Source organism: Monodelphis domestica, chromosome 3 (assembly GCF_027887165.1).
Source record: "Monodelphis domestica isolate mMonDom1 chromosome 3, mMonDom1.pri, whole genome shotgun sequence".
Taxonomy (NCBI): domain Eukaryota; kingdom Metazoa; phylum Chordata; class Mammalia; order Didelphimorphia; family Didelphidae; genus Monodelphis; species Monodelphis domestica.
This window is the reverse complement of record NC_077229.1, coordinates 493,627,721-493,645,048: the sequence shown is the minus strand read 5'-3', so window position 1 is coordinate 493,645,048 and position 17,328 is coordinate 493,627,721. Positions and strand designations below refer to the sequence as shown.

Below are 17,328 nucleotides of genomic sequence, written 5' to 3'. Positions count from 1 at the left end.
TTGACATTCATAGGATTCTAGATTTAAAGGTGTGAGAAATTTGTTCCATTGTGTCCAATTCTTCATGACCCCTTGAAGCACAACATGCCAGTACAGTCCATGGAGTTTTCTTGGCAAAGGTACTGGAGTGCTTTGCTATTTCCTCCTCCAGTGGGTTAAGGCACAAAGTGGTTAAGTTCCTTGTCCAAGGTCCCACAGCTACTAAGTATCTGAGTCTGGGTGTGAATTAAGGTCTTTCTGATTCAAGCCCAGGGCTTTATCACTTAGCAACCTAGTGTTTTCTAAGAAATTGTCTAATGCAACTTGTTTATTTTTCAGATAAGGAAACTGAGATCAAGAAAATTCAAGTGCCTTCCATCAAAATAAATTCATTCTGATTGTTCATGTTTGGTTAAAAGGTAGGAGATGTCAGTCTACTAGCTATTCTTTTCCAGCCATGTCCTAAGCCTGCCTATCTTTCTTATTTCTCGTCACAACTAAGATGCTAGGACACTCTCCTCCTGGCCTCTGCTGGAATCATTTACACACTAGAATTCTTTGTACTAACAACATTTTTGGCACAAAAAGCAGAGTTTTAAAGACATGAGTTCTAAGCCATAAGCCATGAGATGTGGGAAAGATAGTTTTAAGGATTATAGGGCAATAAAGGAAGAGAGAGATAAAGCCAAGTTTTCATTGAGCTGATTTCTTGGAGTGAATTCGAATGTTCCACCTTCATCCTACCATTTCTACTATGATTTTCCAACTTTGCTCTTTTATTTTCCCTCGAAGATTTCAGTGAGGAGCCTTGGCAAATTATGGCTTGCCTTTACTGTGAGAGCTTTCGAAGCTAAAGTTTATTTCCAAATGTAAACTTTTTGGTAAGCCTTTTGTTTAATGAATCATTACTGTGATGATGAAAATGCCCTAATAAAGATAAAGGAACTATAAACTATTCCAAAAGCTGCAGGGGAAAAAATGTGAAGGTCAAGTATTGCTCATTTCTCTGCATTTCATTTGGGCCTTGAGCTGTATATTCCCATATCAGTGGTTTATGGGATATATATTGGTCTTTTATGTAACTTTTAAAATGCATGTATGCTTATAAATCAATGTGACTGTCTTACTGTGTGGGCAACAACTCTGTGGGTGGTGATTTTGTAAAAGTGGCATATCAGGTTTCTTTTTCCTCATTTCTGCTGGTCCATTAAATGCAGTGGGAGGTGAGAGGAGGAAATAAATATCTTAGATAGGCACAAAAAGGCAACCAATCTGATTGTTTTCAGACATGTCAGATATACTCAGGTAGGATATCAGGAAGCCCCAATGAATGAAGTAGACATGTAGATTTCTTGTGGTAGATTTTTCGATCATAGGAACAATTTAAATAATTAAAGAATCCAAGAAAACAGAAAAGGCTTGTTTTACAAACTTGTGGACCTGAATAAGTCTTGATTTTTTTTTTAAAGAAAGGGGACAGTCTATCAGAGATTGGATGACTGTGTTTTTCTAAATAATTTGATATTTTAGTAAATGCAAAAGTTGTTTCTAGAATTTAAAAAATATTAAGTATAAATATACACTTATACCCTTTAAAACATCCTTTGCCAACAGCAGAGGTTGAAATTAAGATTTAAAAAATCATTAATCAGAATCTTTGCAGTATATATAGCTCAAAAGACTACTAAATTTATGTTTCTAGGGAGAGGATAAAGATAGAGGATTCTCTTCTGGTCTTTTAGGAAGTTCATACTTTATCTATAATTTGTACTAGATCTCACATATCAAGAATTTGTGAAATGTGTATAAATGGATTGATTCAAAGGGAATCTTTCCCTGTAGCATTGGGGAGGGAGATGGGTTATGTGTGAAATCTATATAAAATTATTGCCCATAATTCCTTATTACTGTTTGAATCTTATTAGTAAAATGTTACTCTTGGCTTTTTCAAAGTGAAATACAATGAAATACAAACTCTTCTTTTAAAGAACATTATGTGCCTCTTTTCTTTCTCACTTGTATAACAGAAGAGATATAACAGAGTTTTATAAGGATATAAAATTTTTCACTTTAGATTTTACTTCCTGTATTTTACAATAGGACATTTAGCTTGAAACTGTAATATATCCATGCATGTCCATTCCTCTACTTTCTATCCTGTACAATTCATAGTTTCCTTTTCATCTCTTGCTCTTATTGTTATCACTACTATTTCTAAAACCCTGTTAGTGTAGAAAGGGATAGCCTTGTTTTATATTTCAATTTCTCAAAAAATCTAGTGTTTACTCCTTGCAAATAATGCTAGTTTTTTGTTCTAGATGTTTAGTTTTGTTGTAATTTGAAGCTCTCCCTCTAGACTTAATTCTTTGGAGGGTTTTTAGCATAAATGTCTGTTGAACCTTTTCAAAGACTTTCTCAATCTTACTATAATAAGAAGCAGTATGATATAGTGGACACAGAGCTGGCATCAGACTAGGTTCAAGTCCCACCTCTCACACATACTAGCTTCAAGACCTAGGCAAATGACTCAAATTCTTAGTTCTGGGCAAGTAGGTATTGAAGTGGATAGTGGGCTAGACCCACTTTTAAATCCAACTGCACATTTTTTACTAACTGTATGGCCCTGGTCAAGTCACTTAACTTCTGTTTACCTCAATTTTCTCATCTATAAAATAAAGCAAAGCTGATAGTAGCTCCTAACTCCCAGGGTGGTTATAAGGATTGAATGAGATAATATCCCAAAGTGCTTTGCAAACCTTAAAACACAATATAAATGCTAGCAATTTTTGTTGTTGTTAAGGCTCTAGTCAGTTCTTTCTAAATTTAAGTGGCACAGAAGGTGCTGAAGATGCCATCCTACACTGAGAGAAGGAATTTCTTCATCTCAGAGTTCCCTTGACCAATGAAATCACAAATCTCACCTTAACTGCTAATCACATTTTATTTTTAATATGATTAATTCTGTTGTTTTCCTAGTGTTTTGATTTACCCTTGACTTTGCTTCTTTCTTTACATAACACCTTTATGAAGGATCAACTCAACAAAACTTTTAAACAATTCTTTTTATTATTTATGTTTAATTGTAGTTAATTTTCTTATGACTGTTACCTGTTTGTTCATGTGTTGCCTTCTTGCCACATCATTAGCCTGTATCACATAAAGCTACTTAGGTGTGCATCTTTCTATTGCCTTTTGTAATAAGGGCATTACTTATAATCAGCTATACTTTTGAATGATCATAATCATTTAGCACCACTGTGAAAATACTGGGGGGATTAAGGGCAGCTAGGTAGTACAATGGACAGAAAGCCAAGACTAGAATTCAAATTGGGTCTCAGGACACTTCTTAGCTATGTGACTTTGGGTAAGTCACTTAACCCCAACTGCCTAAACTTTTTTCTCTTCGATCTTAGAATTGATACTAAAACAGAGAAGTAAGGGGTTAGAGAAAACAAAAAAAGAAATAAGAAATTGAATAGTTTATGGTCATTGAAAGCAATATGGAATTTTCAAATGCAATATAACTATTTTCTCTATATGTGTATATTTAATATTTATTTTACATACATATATATAATTTATCTGCCTATATATATGTGTGTGTGTGTGTGTGTGTGTGTGTGTCTTGTCTCCCCACGATTAAAATGTAAACTCCTTGAAGTTAGAGACATTCTCACTTTTGCATTTTCATTCTTAATGTTTCATTTAATTCTTAGAACGTAGTAAGCACTTAATAAGTGGTATTTTTTCTCTTCTTCAAACTGTAATATGCCATTGTCAGAACAACTTGCCTTTTTATCTGCTTTTTTAATTTATAGATAATTAAACCAAATATCTTGGACTTTTGAAATATTCTTTTTAAAGCATATTCATGTACACATTTCTCTTTGTCTCTGTCTCTCTCTCTGTCTCTCTGTCTGTCTCTCTTCTCTCTTCTCTCTCTCTCTCTCTCTCTCTTTCTCTCTCTCTCTCTTTTTCTGTCTGTCTGTCTCTCTCAATAAGTGAAGGGGTTGCTTAAGATCAAACCAAGGAGTTCATGTTAGGGTCCTCATTTAGCCCAGCAAGTTTCCACTTTCCCAAGCTGTCAGTCCAAAAGCCCTCAGTAGTCTGAATTGGCACATGTCAGTGACATTTAAATTCTGCAACTCCAAGGAAAATTCCAAGATGTTTTTTAATCAGAAGGCCACATGGTGTAATGGAAAACTCACTGACCTTGGAATGATAAGGCTTGAGTTTGAATGCTGGCTGCCTTCCTTACTGATTATGTGACCTGGGGTAAATGACTTCATCTCTTTGAGTCTTGTTTTCCTCATCTGTAAAACAGGGGTTTGGGCAATATGATCTCGCATTTGTCTTCTAGCTCTAGATATGATCCTTTGTTCCTGTGGATTGTAAGATAGACTTCTTCTAGGAATGGCGAGCTCCTTTCATGAACACCAGAAAAACAGTTATGTGAATGGCTTTTAGGCTTAGGATAAATTCAACAGAATGGCAGTTATTGTGAAGACTAAATGCCATTGAAACCGCAGTCTACATAAACCCGACCTCTCCTGGATGACTATGTCACATCCTTGTAACCGATTAGTTTCTGAGGATGGGGGTGAAGACAGGGAGATGATGGAGGGAGGAGAGGTTTTCCCCCCATCATTTGTCATATAAGTGACCAATTTATTCCATTAAGCAGATTGACCCCCTGATCCCCTAATAGAGGTCTTACACTTACCTCAAATGCCAACAGGAAACAGAATAGCTAAGACAGAAAAAGGACCTGATGAGGATGAGGATGATATTATTAACTCATAATGTTCGGATATTTTTCAAAGGTACTTTTATGGATATTTTTATACCACTCAATATCTTTGTGGGGCACAGCTAGGAAGTGTCTGAGGCCAGATTTAAACTCAGGACCTCCCCATCTCCATGCCTAACTATCCATGGAGCCACCTAGCTGTCCAGCACAGATTGGATTTTGCAAATGAGGAAATGAGATATTAAGGAGTGAAATGAAATGTAGGAGAGGATGTTAGTGGCAAATCTGGGACTAGAGTCTAGATTGTAGTGCCTCAGTCTTGGCGCTACTTTTTTCCACACTCCCTTGGGGGTCCCTCTATTGCTGTTGTCACCTGAATTAAATGAATAATAATAACAAGAACTAGAATTTATATAATGCTTACTATATAACAGGCACTGTGCTAAGTGCATTTACAAATGTAATCTTACTCGATCATCACAATATCCCAGGGAGAATAGATGCTGTTATTATCTCCATTTTACACTAGGGGAAATGGAGGCAAAGGTTAAGTGACTTGCCCAGAGTCACACTGTTAGTAAGTGACTGAGACAGGATTTGAATTCAGATTTCATGTATTCCAGGCACAGTGTTTTATCCATTTTGGGGAGAAGTAAAAGGAGGTTTTGAGGCTTTTGTGCCCAGAAAACACTGGGATGGTGAAATTGATCTGACATTAATTTAGCATTGAATTGAGACAGAGGAAAGTTAGCTTATCTTGTGCAAGGTCACATATTGAATCAGAGTCAGGTTGGGGACTCCTAGAACCTGGGTTCCTGCTTATCTAATCATCACCAAGCTACAGAGCATCTCAAGGACCTAGAAACAAAGAGCCCCAGTGCCAGGCTGGAGCAGGGTTGGTGCAATGTCACGGGGTTTAAAGTCTGGATACCTCTACTAGTTGTCTAGAGGTAGCTAGGTGGCCCCATAATGCAGAGAGTGCCAGATTTGAAGTCAAGAAAGACCTGAGATCAAAGCCAGCCTCAGTACCCCCTAGTTTATATGAGCCTGGCAAGTCATATAACCTTTTTGCCTCAGTTTCCTTATCTATAAAATGGGGATAATAATAGCATCTACCTGGTTGGCCAAATGAGATAATATTTGTAAATGCATTTAGCATAGTGCCTGGTATGGAGTAGTTGCTATATAAATGCTTATTCCCTTCCTTCTCTCTTCCTCCCCACCTTTCTAGGTTGCTGAAATACGGATCAAGTGAGATGCTTGACTACTCCTTATAGAAATTTCAGTTCTGGCTTCTCTCTCCTAACTCTCAGACTACCAGGAAAGAATGCTGAACATACACAGAGACACCTGCCAGTTAGCCTTGGCTTTTTCTTAGAAGTTTGGACTATGATTGCTCAGCTCCCTCTGTTGTTGTTTTTTAAAACCTGTACCTTCCATCTTAGATTTAATACTGTGTATTGTTCTAAATCAGAAGAGCAGTAAGGGCTATGCAGTGTGCGTGTGTCTGGGGGGGGGGGGTGGTGGTAAGTGACTTGCCCAGGATCACACAAGTGTCTGGGGACAAATTTCAACCCAGGACCTCCCATCTCTGGGCTTGGCACTCAATCCACTGGGCCACATAACTGCTCCTTCCCCTCTCATTTTAAATCCCAGGTATCTATGATCCTGAGTCCCTGAGACCTTTCTGACGTTTATTAAACAGGGTACCTCTATAGCTTTTTAGCATTCATCCTTCTTCAGGCTCTAATCACTTCTTTGCAAATTGAATTATCAGCATAATTTTAGAGACAGAGATGGAAAGGAAGGAAGAGAATGAGAGTGAGAAAGAAAAGAGAGAAAGTGAGAGAGAAAGGAAGAGACAAACAGAAAGAGAGACAGAGAGTGTGAGAGAAAAGACCGAAAGGAAGAGGGAGGGGAATAGATAGAAAGAGATAGAGGGATAGACAGAGACACAGAGAGAGGTAGAGAGGGAGGGAGAGAGACAGACAGAGAATGAGAGTAGAAGGAGAAGAAGGAGAAGGAGAAGGAGAAGGAGAAGGAGAAGAAGAAGAAGAAGAAGAAGAAGAAGAAGAAGAAGAAGAAGAAGAAGAAGAAGAAGAAGAAGGAGAAGGAGAAGGAGAAGGAGAAGGAGAAGGAGAAGGAGAAGGAGAAGGAGAAGGAGAAGAAGAAGAAGAAGAAGAAGAAGGAGAAGGAGAAGGAGAAGGAGAAGGAGAAGGAGAAGAAGAAGAAGAAGAAGAAGAAGAAGAAGAAGAAGAAGAAGAAGAAGAAGGGAAGAAGAAGAAGAAGGAAAGAAAAAGAAGAAGAAAGAAAAAGAAGAAGAAAGAAAAAGAAGAAGAAACCAAATAGCATTGGGCAAAAGTCCTCTCAGAATCATGTGATGTTTTGCCCTGTAGCAGGGGATCCTGTTACAGATGCTGGTGATTATAGCTTTTGCAAACAATTGTCAGAGAAATTAATAAGATTTTCAAAGACTGAAGAACAGCAGATGTGGAATTAAATTTCAAACAAAGTTACCCATAATGGCTTACATGTGGACACAGGGTATTTGGGCCTGGGTCCCTGTGTCCAAGAGGTGTGGGATGAAAAGACAAAAACTATGATTTGCTGTTCAAGCATCTTCTGGTAGTCTTTTCGAGTCCCATCTTTTTTTCTTCTCCTAGAAATCACTTAAAAGTGGTGGACATTCTCCCATAAGAGTTAGTTCGCGGTGTCAAACACTGTCATCCTTTGTGCAATTCAAGAATAGAACTACCCCTGGCTTCTCTTCCTTCTGCCAGGAAGCATGTGTAGAGCCAAGGGATGATGGAAAATGTGAGTCCCTGTGACCACCTTGAATTGGCTGAGCAACAGACATTTCAGTCGAAAGTTGCCAGCAAAAGTTCAAATTAAGCCAGCTTTGTAGATTTTGGGCTCTATTTCCAAGGCAGCATGGCCAGGGTATTAAATGATGAATGAATTAGAAATGTCAGTCACCAAGCATTTATTAAACATTTACTATGTTCTGGACCTTGTGCAAATGCTGAAGAGACAAAAAGGGCTGAGGTCAGATTCTGCTCTCCAGGAGTGTCCATTCTAGTGGCGGAGACAATATAAAAATTACTTGTTACATACAAGGTCTCTAGATGGAGAGATGTCCTTCAGAGTAGATGGAAGGTAATCTCTGAAGGGGCAAATAATAGGCATAGTAGATAGAATGGTCAATAGAATCAGGAAGGCTTATATTCCTGAGTTCAAGTCTGGCCTCATACACTTTCTACTTGTATGACCCTGAACAAGTCACTTCACCCTGTTTGCCTAAGTTTCCTCATCTGTAGAATGAGCTGGAGAAAGAAATGGCAAACCACTCCAGGATCTTTGCCAAAAAAAATCCCAAATGGAGTCATGAAGGGTCAGACACTTCTGAAACAACTGAACAACAACAAAAATCTCAGAAAGGAAGGAACTGGGAATGAGAGGGACCAGGAAAAGTCTACTATAGACAGTGGAATTGGAGTCAAGTCTTAGAAAAATTAGGGAATCCAAGAGGCAAGAGATGAAGAGGGAGGGAGGAAGGTACCAGTGTAAAGAACACAGGAGGTGGTAGATTGTATGGGAGGAATAGCAGGTTAGCCAGGGGTAGCGAGATCATTGCCTATTTGTGTTAAAAAACAATAATCCATTCAAGGGAAAGACTGAGATTTTATTATATTGGCCAGTTCCTGCATCAATCATTTCTGTCACTCAGTTGAAGGAACAAGAGAAATAACACTCAGCTTAACCCTTGAATGTGGGAATTCAAATCAGGAAATATTCATGATGTTTATATATTATATGTTTATATATATGCTTAAATTTAAATATATTATGTATTCATATATTACATGTATGCTCTTAAAATCAAGATACACCCTGATAAATTTTAGCAGATCAATGAGAAAGCATTTATTAGCTCCTTTTGTGTGCCAAGCACTGTGTTAGATGTTCAAAATATAGACAGAAATGGGAGAATCTCACCCAAGTCCTGGTTTCAGAAATGAAAGTTATTAGAGCTTTTTAGTGGACAGTTTCAGCTCACACAATTTTTACTCTATTCATAAGCAGAGAGATCTAAAAGCAGAGGAAGATAGAATTTAAGACTTGTTTTTTTAAAAAATTAAGTTCTATTTGGAAAGAGAAATGTAGGGGGTGGGATGAATAATGCATCTTCCTTAGTTGAGGAAGAATCTATGTTGGTCCAACTTTTGGCATCTTTTAAAACCCTAATGAGTATCAGGATGGTCCACATTTTTGTACTACTGGAATATTCATCTCTTCGAGCTATGAACCTTATTCATAACCCCACGTACTTTGGTTTTGTGGTAAGTCAAGTGAAACCAACCCTGATGGAATAAACACAGACAATCTGAGTTCTAGATTAAACTCTGTCAACTAACTTGTAGACTTCAGGGAAGTATATTAATCTTCCTATGCCTCAGTTACCTCATCTGTAAAACAGGAAACTGCCCCAACACTGTTGTAAGGATAAAAACAATTAATCTATATTAAAAATGCAGCAGCTTAGTGGATAGAAGATTATCCCAGAGTCAGGAAAATCTGAGTTCAAATCTAGCCTGACACTAGTTGGGTGATCCTGAACAAATCATTTAACCTCAGTTTCAGTTGCCTCAGTTTCTTCATTTGTAAAATGAGCCTGAGAAGGAAAGGGCAAACCACTTTATTGTCTTTGCCAAGAAAACCCCAAATGGGATCATGTAGAATCAGATGTGACTGAAATGAATGAGCAACTATAAAAATATTTTAAAATACAGTGGAATAGTAAAAGCAGAATAAACATTCATATTATCTATTCTTTCCTTTCCACATTGGAAGATCACATGCCTGAAAACATGGATAGAATGTCATTTTATTTCCACCCATCCTTCATGCTGTTAAAGGTTCAAAGACTTGAACTCACAGGTGGTTGTGCTGCTTCCCAGAGGTCAGCATCTGCTCTTTATTCTTGTAAAATAAAAAGGACACCCACTCAGCTGAGTCCCACTGTGTCCTGACAGGGGTGAGTCTCCTGGGAAAACATCCTTTGAATCCCTCACAGTATTATTTCTTGTGCAAACCCCCACTCACCCCATCTGAAGTGCATTGTTGAGATTTCCCTCACCCCCATCCAATAGCAGCAGCACCTGGGCTTTGGGGGTAGGATGCCAAAATTTCTTCTGAAGGATCTGCACTGCTCGTGGTATTTACTTTCTCAGCATGTTCCCTCACATTCTCTCTTTTTAGTTGTTTTTTTGTAAAATTAAATTTAGTATCCATCCATGGAGCATTTCCATCCCAGCTGAATAGTAGAGACACTTACTAGCTTTGTGACCCTGAGCCAGTCACTTGCCCCCTCTGGGACTCCTTCTCCTCATTTGTCTAAGGGGGGGTGGGAATAATAGTATGTACCTCACAGCTTTGTTGGGGGATCCGATATTAAGATATTTTCTATATGTATATAAAGTGCTTTGTAAACCTTAATCATGTTCAGTTGTGTCCAACTCTATGTGATCCCGTTTGAGGTTTTCTTGGCAAAGACACTGGAGTGGTTTGCTATTTCCTTCTCCAGCTCATTTTCTAGATGAGGAAACTGAGGAAAATAGGGTGAAGTGACTTGCCCAGGATCACACAGCTAGTAAATGTTTGAGAACTCATTTGAACTCAAGTTTTCTTGAACCTAGTTTCACACTATCCATTATGCCACCTTGCTGCCCTTTTAATCTCAAATTATATATACATAAATATATAAATTTATTATATAAATTATAAATATATAAAAATACACAATATTAAAAATATAAATTTATGATATAAATGCTTAATTATTTAACCCTGAGGATTTTCAGGTACTTCTTGTCCCATGCTATTTCTTTCTTATAACACTAAAGCCTATGCATGCACTTAACCATAAGGAAGCCTATCCAGATGGACCAACGTAATAAAGAGATTGTGATTTCGTATGTAACTCACAGAGGTATGATATATGGATGGTGCAGAGCCAAGAGCATTTGGCCCAGATTTCATGAGCATGGCTCTGTTTCTCACAAGGCAAGTAGGAGAAAGTTACTTCATGTCACAATTTCCTTATCTGTAAAATGGGATCATAATACTCTTAATTCCTACTTCCTGGGTTTTTCTGAGCAAAGTATTATGAAACTGTAACGTGTTGTTGTTTCATAATAATAATGATGAAAATAATGAAGCTGAATTTTCCATAGTGTAAGTCCAGTGTATTTTTCATCAAGACACATCATTGTTGCCTTTTCTCCATTGGGAACCATTTGTTGCTTTTGAAATTGTCATCTATGTGTATATACATATATATATTGAGAATAATCTGCACATCCTACTGAACTCAATTTTATTTAATTTCAACCCTCTTTCAGAGACAGCTCGGTAAGTCATTGGACAGAACACTATAGTTCAATTCAGGGAGAGTTATATTCAAATGCAGCCTCAAATAATTATTAGTTGTGTGATTCAGGACAAATCACTTTATTCTGTCTCAGTATCTTTATCTGTAAAATGGGGATTGTGGTAGCCCCTACCATCCAGGGTTGCTGTGAGTCTCAAATGAGATATTTGTTAAACAATTTCCCATACTTAAAGAATCATATAAATGTTAGCAATTTGTGTTATTTATTTCCCGAAAATCCTAGAAGTACTTACCTCCTACGTGCAAGTCCTTTTATCTTAAATTCCATGTGCCAGTACTCTACCTAATGAGCTACTCTGCAAAGAATAGGGGCTCATTTAGGCTATTCTAGATCAACATTTTGGTGGAATTCATGATGCCACAGTTGTGAGGACTCCTTTCACCAGGCCACATTAGAACCCCTCTACACCTTCTCATCCTATATGATTTCCATTCATGTTTTTTTGATGAAACCTCAGAAATCTATTCAACTGCAACTAAGTTATTTAACATATTGGTAAGGGAAAGTTTTTTTTTTAAAGAAAAAAATTGATTCTTTAAAAACCTAAGCCAAAAACATGCTTGCCAAGGCTATAAATTAAATTTGGAAGAACAAAAAAAAAAGAAAAAGAAAAAAAAATCGCCTTATTTTGGAATTTTTCCCACTTGGGTTTATGATAAGAGAGGATAAAAAATGTATTTACTGAGTGATCCAAAAGGAAAAAGCCACGTAGTAATCTGTCATGTGATTATTGAAAAGGTTAAAAAAAAAAACATGTGTGCACTTTTCCACTTCATGGCTTCTATTAAGAATGTAGATTCTTACACAATGACCTAACTTTTGACATCTTGATCCCAATAAACCTCATTTACTGAACTCAATTATTGAGCCAGTTTCATTGACCTTGTAACAAGTTCCTGATTTATGTCAACCTTTTACCCAAATTCTATCTGAGGGAAATGACTAGCATAAGAGGGCTCTAGATTGGGGGGGGGGGGAACATATATATATGTAATACATTTCTTCAGAAGTATCATAACTAGATTCCAAATAGCTATTTTAGGAGTTTTCCAGAGATCAATCAGTCAGTCAATAAATATGTATTGAGCACTAAGGGCAATCATTGCTTCATGTGATTTATCCATGTGCCTTTTGTTCCTGGAAGCCGTGAAGATTTTAGTCTAAGACAGCAGTTATTTGAGTAGTCTGGCTAATGGAGTCAGAGAAACAAATGAGATCTAATCTGTGTTCAGACCATCTACCTCGAGACAGAAGAGACCTTTTTATTTTGTCTTAACACAGTTTCTGCATCTTTCTCTGTCAAAGTCAGTTTATCTCCCGTTGTTACTGCTGACTTCCTTGCCAAATGTATATACTCTGTACTGATGTATGACCATAACCTTGAACAGTTTCACCTCTAAAATTCCCATATCCTATTTATCATATAATACTTTAGGTTTTGGAGGGGTTTTTTGCCCTTACTGCTTATCTCCCTAGAGGCATACTGTAGCCTCTTGAAATATAAGGACTATATTTTATGCATATTTATATTCCTCAAAGAACTGGGCAAAGTGCTTTGTATGTAGTGGTTGTTCAAAAAAGATTTGTTGAATGAATGAATGGGTGAATGATGGCACACTGGGCTTTTCCCCTTTATTTTCAAGTAATATTTGTAAAGCACTTAACACATAGGAGGTGCTTAATAAATACTTATTTTCTCCTATCCTTCCTTCCCTTCTTCCCTCTCTTCTGTTCCTTCATTTCTTCTTTCATTTCCCTCTTTTCCTTCTTTCCCTTGCTTCCCCCTCTTCCTTCCTCCTTCCCTACATTACTCTCTCCTTCCCTCTTTCTTTCCCTCCTTCTTTCTCTTTTCCTTCCTTCCCTTCTTCCCTCTCTTCTGTTCCTTCATTTCTTCCTTCTCTCATTTCCCTCTTTTCCTTCTTTCCCTGCCTTCTCTTTTCCTCTTCTTCTTTCCCTTGCTTCCCCCTCTTCCTTCCTCCTTCCCTACATTACTCTCTCCTTCCCTCTTTCTTTCCCTCCTTCTTTCTCTTTTCCTTCCTTCCCTTCTTCCCTCTCTTCTGTTCCTTCATTTCTTCCTTCTCTCATTTCCCTCTTTTCCTTCTTTCCCTGCCTTCTCTCTTTTCCTCTTCTTCTTTTCCTTGCTTCCCCCTCTTCCTTCCTCCTTCCCTACATTACTCTCTCCTTCCCTCTTTCTTTCCTTTCTTCTTTCTCTTTTCCTTTCTTCCCCTCTTCCTTCCTTCTTTCCCTACTTTTCTTTCTCCCCCCCTTCCTTATTCCCTTCCTACCTTCCTCTCTGTTTCCTTCTTTCTTTCTCTCCTTTTCTTTTTTCCTTCCATCTTTCTTTCCTCTCTCCTTCCCACGTTCCTTCTTCCCATGCTTAACACAGTATCTGGAAGAATGTAAGCACTATATAAAGGCTTGATGATTGATCAAATGGTAATAGTAGTCATTTTAAGAGGAATAATGGGAGAGTTATGAACATATTTAGAGATGTGGATGCTGGGGTGAAGTGAGGGAACAGTCTTCTTGGCCACATCCATTCAAGGGACAGGAGAGTAAGACTATCCCTGAATGATCCTTGAGAAAGATTTCCTAGAACATTAGAAAGTGTTGATAGGAGACCATGTGACCTTGGGCAAATCACTTAACCTCTCTATAACTCAGCTTCCTGGCTTAGAAAATGAGGGTGTTGGACTAGTTGGCCTCTAAGGTCCCCTGCAACCCTAGCATCCTGTGACACTAAGGCTATTTATCTCAAGATGCTCAACCTGCCTTGGGGTAGGAAATTGAATTTCTAATTTCTGTCCCTTTCTATTCCTAGGATAAGGTTGCTCAGGTTTAAAATAGTCTCTTCAAATGACTTCAGAGAGGAAACCAATAGAGAAGCTGCCAAAAACATGATGCTAGGACCCTTCTTTTATTGATCCACCACTTGATAAAATGCCAGCAGCTACCTGTGTCTGGTCTATTCAGGTTCAAGCCACTCTGTGCCACACATAAAGACATGACATTTTCACTTGGGATCTCTAATTGGCAGTAAATACGTACTGAAAATATTAGTATGCATTCTTCCTCTCTCCATGTAATAGATCTTTCTGTTCTCTGGTTTCTTTTTAAAAAGGAAGGAATAAAACCCATTTCTTCTTTCACTTTTTTACACCCCCCCCCCACAGCATTACCAACAAAATTAATTGCTGTTTCTTTCTCATTAATCCCCCAGAAAAAATGAACCACACCAGAGGGGAAAGAATACTTTTATGGCTTGGTCTGTGTTCTTGAGAAAATATTAGACCTCGATTATCTCGGTGTTTGCTATTTGAGGTCAAGCCAACAGCTGTACTTTGCCTTCTTTCCCAGCGGGCATGACAAGAAAAGGGAAAGAGAAGATTTCAAAGAATTAAAAACAGAGTTTCCATTAGGATAACATTTGGGGTCAGGTAAACATCCCCTTCAAGTTTCATTGAAAAATTCCAGGAGGCCATGGGCAATCTCCTAAAGTCTCCTTCCATGGCATGTAGTTCTGTAGACATTTTGAAAGAGAGAGAACAAAGAAAGATAGAAGAAGGAAGGAAGAGAGAAAGACTTTGTTCCTTTAAAAAAAAGGTACAAATTTAGGACATGGTTCTCCCAAGTCATTAAAATCAAGCAAGCAATAATCATTTATTTATTAAATACCCACTATATCCCCAGGACTTTGCCGGCACTGGAGATACAAAGCATGAAACAAATGTTCATCTCTAAGAGCTGACTTCTAATGAATGGCAAGTTGGTCTTCATGATATTTTTTTGCTGTCCTTTAATTTCTTAATATATGTCCTCCATTTTTAGAGGAGAATGCATCTCTCAGTTTTGCATGCCTGCAAAACAGTGGAATGAGTAGGAAGAAGGAAGAGAGTTTGTCATTTAGGAACGGTGAAATTAGCCCATCAGAAACGACACTTTTATGGCAAAAACAAACAAACAAACAAAAAAAAAAAACCAGGCAACATTTGCCTAACATGGAGCTGACTTGACTGAATGTGTTTAAAAAATAATTTCCAAAGGATTGCGCTAGACATGAAATATTGCATTGGCAATGATGAGGCTGCTGACATTAAATGCTCTATAAATGCAAAGACATTGCTGGTTGCAATGCTGAACGAAACTGTTAAGTCTGAAAAATTAAAAAAGATTGTCTGCAGCAGGATTTAAAATAGTCTGGCCACAAGTGAACCTAGAATGACAAAAATTAAAAAACCAAAGAAAAGGTTCTTTGTGGTGAACAAAACCACAGTTAACATACTTCTCCGTGGCTGTTGAATTCCCAGTGTCCCTGGGGCAAGCTACTCCTCCATCTGCAAAATCAGATCCAACTTTTAACTCCTACCACATAGTGGCAAACCGGTTTCCCTTCCTTCAGCTGACCTCAAGGAGATACCACCTTATGGGCTTGTAAGCACCTGTAAGAAGAGCATGTAGGCTTGGAGTTGGGAACTCTTGGAAGCTGTGGGAGGTACCCAAGAGACAGGGAAGCCAGAGCCAAAGTACGATAGCCATTTAATTTTTTTACTGGGGATGTAGGAAAGATATTTTTATGGCTTTGTTGGACCTTTATAAGTGCCCTATTTTTCTGTTAGTTTGTCTTTATAAAAATGTATGCTACGTAGTTAATTCTTCTGTTTCTCTTATGTATTCAAACAATTGATAAGTTTAACTAGACATAATAAGATCAAAATGGCCCCAGAATCACTAGGTTAGGTTCTAGTGACCTAGAACCCGAAATGTATTGTTATATTCTCAATTTATCTTTAGAGGAAAACCGATCAGCTGCCCTGACATTTTGGGTTCTACTCACTGGTGAATGCCTTACGATCTTTCCTTGTCCCAATGATAAAGGGTACATACAAACATACAACATTTTATTTCTAATTCATTTTCTCATTCTACTTTCTTTCCAGTTAAAATGATAAGTAGGGAGTATTGACCAAGGTGAAATGTTCATTGAATGAATAGATTTGGCTTAGCATTATGCAGTGGAAACCTAAGAACTTTCTAAGGCAGAATTATCTTATTTCCATGTAAGCTTGAATAATAGAGAAACAAAAGTAAAGAAGCCAAAACTAATAGACAGAATTGCTTCTGATTAAACATTTTTTCCCAGAGATTTCACTGAGGCATCAATATCTTCTAACAAGAAGAATTTGTAGCTTCGAAAAAGAACTGACAACTAAACTAGGTGTGAGTTGTTTTCCACTGAGTGCAGTTGAACTTGCTGCTAAATGTTTTAGCTATTAATAAAAAATTTAAATCCCCTTACTAAGGGAAACTATATTCAGCCCTTCTTTAGTTGTTGTGTTTCTGCTTAAAAAATGTGTTTGAAGTATATGGTTGGAGAACCTGTGGCTAGTTAACCCAGTTGGTTAGAGCATGGTGTTAATGAGGCCAAGGTCATGGGTTCAGTACCCATATGGGCTTCACTGCATTCTATTGCTACAGACTGCACTTCTAACCCCAGACATCTGTCTCAAAATTGTGTGCTGCTGGTCGTAAAGAGAATGATTCATTCAGAAAATGCTCATTAAAGTGCCCACTGTGTGTAAAGCACTTTGCAGAGCACTGGAAGAAATATCAAAATCAATGGGGGAGTGTCAATTACAGATGGGGCTAGAATGTAGGAATAAGATAAAGACAGAGACTGCAACTGAGATTTCCCTGGAGAGGAAACACCTATCCAGAGTGTGAGAGGGCCAATTATATCCATGACTAAGAGAAAATAGCACAAACCCCATAAGCCTTAGTCTTAATGGATCAGTAATATCATTTTCTATACTAAGATATACTGTACTGATACATACTATATACTTAGGATACATTATTGTAGTTTGAATCTATTAACTTTAATAAATAGAAAGCAAGAAAGAAATATTCAGTATTAACCATCACCTTTTTTTTTAGTTAGACAAATTAAACTTCTCCCCGTGAGCAAGTTTTGCAATTTATTGACTTAAAGCCTGAGGCAATTCAAGGCTAAGTGACTTAACCCAGAGATCCACAGCCAATTTATATCAAAGGCAACAACACTAACCCAGTTCTCATGGACTCCAAGGTTAACTCTTGATACCAAACTATCTCTCACAGTCACAATAGTATTCATTGAAATAGGGTTTT

The 17,328-nt window shown here is 37.7% G+C and overlaps 1 protein-coding gene across 5 annotated transcripts in view; it reads left to right on the top strand.

Annotated features, from left to right (window-relative positions):
• LHFPL2 (LHFPL tetraspan subfamily member 2) overlaps positions 1 to 17,328 on the top strand; it is a 247,934-nt gene that overhangs the window by 95,265 nt on the left and 135,341 nt on the right. For 3 of the 5 annotated variants that reach the window (XM_007486433.3, XM_007486434.3, XM_007486435.2), the window contains exon 3: positions 319 to 398. The exons of the other annotated variants lie outside the window; for them this stretch is intronic. The gene's annotated coding sequence lies outside the window, so the exon portion shown is untranslated. The remainder of the gene's footprint in view (positions 1 to 318; positions 399 to 17,328) is intronic. 5 annotated transcript variants of the gene reach the window in all.